Raw genomic sequence first — 5,242 nt, 5'->3', positions numbered from 1 at the left:
GTAGAAAACGCATGCGGCCAGTATCAACAATCCAAAAAAATACACATCAATAATATCTCTAACTTCGTTCTAAACGTAAATCATTGTTCCAATTGAAGAAACAAAGCATTGTTGACTAGATTAATCAATAGAAATCATGAATTGACGAAGAATATGAAGAAAATGAATTTACACGAGGAGAAATGAGAAAAATAGAGAGCCGGCCGAAAACTTGCTAAAATCCCACCAAAAGCTGGGCGCAATGGACTCGGGAGAATGTTATGAGAGTGTTTTCAAGGGAAAAGGAGTCGTGAAGAAGGAGAGAAATCATCCCCTTTTTAAATAGAACTCATGACTTTTGACGTTCTGTGCATCCACACGGGCGTGTGGAAATTCCCCACGCCCGTGTGCCTCACTTCAAAAGCTCTATAGGGGCGTATGCACGCCCCTGTGCGCTCTGGGAAAAAAACTCTCACTGACTTAAAATGATCTCCCACGGGCGTGCGGAAATTATCCATGCCCGTGCGCCAAACCCACAGGGATAGATGCACGCCCCTGTAGCTTCCATGGTCATCTGAGAAAAATATCAAGTCGCCCACACGCCCGTGCGGAAATTCCCCAGGCGTGAGGCATTCACTGAAACCTCAACTCACGGGGGCGGCCGCACACCCTGTGTTTTCTCGGGATGGAGGGAGCAACCTGCAGGGTTTGCACGGGCGTGCGAAAGTACCCACGCCCTGCGTGGTTCACGAAAGTCACCCACAGGGGCGAGTCCACGTCCCTGTGTATTCTCGGGAAAATCTGCCCAACACTGCAGGAAGGCACACGCCCGCGTGGAAATTACCCACGGGCGTGCGCCAGTCGCATGATCGTCCACAGGGGCAGCCGCACGCCCCTGTGCCCGCTCTGGAAGAGTTCACAGTACCCACCCACGGGCGTGTGGAATTTCTACACGCCCGTGTGTTTTCCCTGGATGACTTAGAAAAACTTGCAGGCTCTGCAGAACTAGCCTGAACATGTTTACACACTCAGAGCCTGCCTTATTTTGTAAAGTATACCAGATAAAAACACAAAATAGAACTCAAACGACCAAACTTCGCCAATTCTCAACAAAACATACAATGAATTCTTTTAAAACCCACAATAAAATCGCAGCACAAGCACTCAAAAATTGAAACACCAACACTTAACAATTTATTCATGCAAACAAACTAAACGAAAAGTACGAAAATAGTAAACACTTGGGTTGCCTCCCAAGAAGCGCTTGTTTAATGTCACTAAGCTTGACGTATCTTTCTTACCTCACGGGGGTTCATGAACGAAGGTTGGCCTCTTACCCATAACTTGAAAGCATGATGAGCAAAGTCTCTTGAGGGTAGAGGGTGTACTACCGGGCTTCGGACCACCTAGCAATTGTTCGTCCAACTCCCTTGGGTCATGTACGTCGCCAATAGTCTTGGGGCATTTTCAGTGGCGCCTTCGAGCCCTCTTCATTTTCTGGAGCACCTTCTTCAAGATTCCCGGGGTAGATGTTTCCTCTCCGGTCGAACCAAGCATCAGTACTTCTTCATTGCTCTCCGCTTGGTCGAACAAACCTTCATACAGATCCGGGTTAAACATTTCCTGTATATATTCATCAACAATTTCATCAGTAGTGTCTAGAAAATACAAAGTGTCATCAAAATCGAGAGAATGCCGCATGGCTTCAGCAAAAGGCGGTAAGTGAGTTTATCAGTCTCCTACTCTCAATGTGAGCTCTCCTCCGTCCATGTAAATCAATGCTTTGGAAGTCCGCAAGAACGGTCTCCCAAGTATAAAGGGTACATCTGCATCCTCATCAACATCTAGCACTACAAAGTCAACCGGAAAAATATACTTGTCCACCTTGACAAGTACGTCTTCAATGATGCCTCTCGGGATGTCGTGACCGTTCAGTCCGCTAATTGTAAAGTCATCCGAGTAGGTCTAGGCTCACCAAGCCTAGCTTTTGGAAGAAAGTATATGGCATGATGTTGATACTTACCCCTGAATCCGATAATGCTATTTCCTCACCTAAGTTGCCGATGTTACACGGAATAATGAAGCTTCCGGGTCTTTCTTCTTGTTCGGCATGTTCTTTTTGTAACACTGACCGAGCATGAAGCATCAAGCACCAGATGAAGCACTCTCCTCAATTTTTCTCTTGTTGGTTAATAGGTCTTTTCGGGAACTTCGCATACTTAGGCATTTGAGCCAAAGCTTCAACAAAAGGAATGTTGATGTGGAGTTGCTTGAACAAACTCAGGAACTTCTTATACTGGTCATCCCCTTGGACATTCTTTAATCTAGAGGGATAAGGGATTCTTGGCTTGAAAGATGGGGGTGCCACCTCTTTCTCTTTGTTTGCTCCCTTCTCAACCTCTACGACGCTCGGGTGCGTGTTCTTTTCGGCTTTTTCACTCGGGAAGCCGCCCTTCAACCTCACGACCACTTCTCAAAGCGATTGCCTTCACATGTTCTCTCGGGTTGGTTTCCGTGTTGCTTGATAAACTTCCATGTGGCCTTTCGGAAAGTGATTTTCGCAATTTTCCCCACTTGATTTTTCAAGGAAGTGCAAGGAGGCGGTGTGATTGCGAAAGTGTAGCCTCGACTAATTCAAATCTTGTATTTGCCAATTGAACAAATCTAGCCAAGTGCTTCTCCAAAATCCGTCATTCGGGTTTCCAAACCTGAAATTGCTTTTTCCACTTGAGGGCTTGTTGTTGTTGTTGGAACCCCGATGGCCCCATGGTCTTGTGTGGATCTTGATTACTCCATGAAAAGTTGGGATGATTCTTCCAACCTGAATTGTAGGGGTTGCTGTATGGATTCCCTTGAGGTGTCATTCCATTACCTACAAAGTCAACATTCTCAACTGAAGAAACATCACCTATGACAATTGGGCAAATCGGAGGGAGCATGTCCTCCACCACAACCGGTGCAATTTGTCACGGCCGTAACTCTATTCGAAGCTATAAGATCTAGCTTCTTACTCAAACTCTCCACTTGGGCCGCCAATGAAGTTACCGCATCAATTTCATGGAGACCGGCCACCTTTTTCTTCTCTCTAGCATTCTACTGGTAGCTATTTAACCCAATTTCCTCAATCAATTGACGAGCCTCATCGGTGGTCTTGCTACCTAAGGTACCTCCTGCCGCCGCATCCAAGAGTTGCCTTGTACTCGGGTTCAAACCATTGTAGAAGGTTTGAACAATCATCCACTCCGGGAATCCGTGTTGCGGGCACTTGCGCAAGAGTTCCTTGAACCTTTCCCATGTCTCAAATAGAGACTCCAATTCCAACTGCATAAAGGATGAGATCTCATTCCTAAGCTTTGCTGATTTTCCGGGAGGGAAATAACGGGCTAGAAAAGCTTCTACCATCTCCTCCCATGTAGTGATTGATGCCCTAGGTAATGAGTGTAGCCACTGCTTTGCTTTCCCCTTTAAGGAAAATGGGAAGGCTCTCAATTTGATGGCATCATCCGTCACACCATTTATCTTCAGCATGTCACACACCTCGAGGAAGCTCTCTATGTGACTATTTGGATCCTCATCGGCCAAACCGTTGAATTGTGTGGATCTACTGCAGGCATATGGATGAATGCCGGCTTTTAGCTCAAAATTCGAAAGCGAATGGTGGGGGACGCACAATACTCGATTGTGTCCCGCAACATCGAAGGTCCGCATAATCGGATAGTGTCCGTTGTTGCTCATTTTTGTTACTGCCATGTTGTCGGATCCTTCTACTTTAAAAATCACTGGATTAGGCTATTCTTGTACAGGTTCTTTCCCTTTCCTTCGAAGTGTACGTTCAAGTTCAAGGTCTCCTTTAATCAATATTGATGGAATCCCTCGGGTCATAACCTGGAGCTGCACCAAAAGTAAAGAAAAAGAAAATCAGAATGATGATAGAATAAGAAGATATGAAATAGAATGTGTAGTGGAATAGCTAAAAAAACAAAGTGCAAAAGTATCTCTAAAGCGCCTAACTCCCCGGCAACGACACCAAAAAAACTTGACAAGTTCCCTTGCTTATATCCACGAAGTGCACGGGCTTGTCGAGTAATAATCCCGAGTGAGCGGGTCGAATCCATAGGGAGTAGGGGAGTGAAAAATACTTAATTTGATTATTAGCTATGTGGAAGATCAATTGTGATAGGTGTGTAATTGATTCAATTCTCAACAATAAAATCAACAAGTGAAAGAGCAAAAGTAAGAAGAGGGTAAGGCAATCGATAAAAATGGGGTACTCGGATAATGCTTCACCTAGGATAATCGATTCAAGTGCAAGAACTCTCTATTATGCTTCCTAATCAATGCAATGGTGAGTCGTGGAAATCCATACATACATAGTCCCAAATCTAAGGTTAACTATGCCTAACCCTATACATGTCCCGGAGGAGAAATCGAACAATCTCAACACCTCGCACTCACATAAAGTTGCAATGAACTCTAGGGATTCCAAGTGATAAATCTCTTTCTAAATATAGACCTAACCCTTTTGTCCAGGCGGAAGGTCCCTAGCCACAATTAAGCCCTAGATACTAAGATCCTCTCAACGATTGACTCCATTGCACGCGCAACTAGGCCCCAGCGGAGGTTCATCCCTTAGAACACTCACTCTATTATGGCCGCAAAGAACTCAAGGAACGGAGTTAGAATCTATCACGCCAGAGGAGAAAGGGGACGCTCCTGTACCTCTGTACTCACCCTCTCAACCCTCTCCAATCTAGCTTTGTCTAACGCTCGTGGTGTGTCACTCACTCACAAGGTTACCAACAAAAACTCTCAACCCTGGTGTCACTCTAGGGGAAATGTTCATACAATCAAGCATTTAAGGTTGGAACTCACAATAAACATCAATTTATTGAAAGCATAATAAAGAAGTTCAATGAAACAAATACATCCTAGGGTTCACAATCATCCAAATACCCACTAGGGGTTTAGCTCTCCATGGAGCTTAATAAAATCAAAGAAATCGAATGTAAAAGCAATGAATCCATAAAGAAACCCCCTCGATGGTCGTGTCGATGGTCTTGTGGAGAGTCCTCTACTCGTCGTCCAAAGATTATTTCTTCCGGTATAAGATACACCTCGATCGAAGCTCCCCTACCAACCTTCTTCCTAATAGAATCACGATGTCAGAGCCATAGAATTTCTCCAAAACCTTGGCCAATACCCCTCGAAACCCTAGCCGAAGTCCTCTCACAAGTTGGGGAAAAGATTGATAAAAGAATACTAA

General features: G+C 44.9%; 1 non-coding gene across 1 annotated transcript; it reads left to right on the top strand.

Annotated features, from left to right (window-relative positions):
• Positions 1-3,226: 3,226 nt before the first annotated feature.
• Positions 3,227-3,333, top strand: LOC120265859. Its single transcript, XR_005537777.1, has one exon. It is a non-coding gene; the product is annotated as a small nucleolar RNA R71 (small nucleolar RNA).
• Positions 3,334-5,242: the final 1,909 nt, after the last annotated feature.

The sequence above is a fragment of the Dioscorea cayenensis genome, chromosome 1 (assembly GCF_009730915.1).
Source record: "Dioscorea cayenensis subsp. rotundata cultivar TDr96_F1 chromosome 1, TDr96_F1_v2_PseudoChromosome.rev07_lg8_w22 25.fasta, whole genome shotgun sequence".
Classification (NCBI taxonomy): Eukaryota; Viridiplantae; Streptophyta; class Magnoliopsida; order Dioscoreales; family Dioscoreaceae; genus Dioscorea; species Dioscorea cayenensis.
The sequence above is the reverse complement of the archived record's forward strand: the minus strand, read 5'-3'. Positions and strand labels throughout refer to the sequence as shown.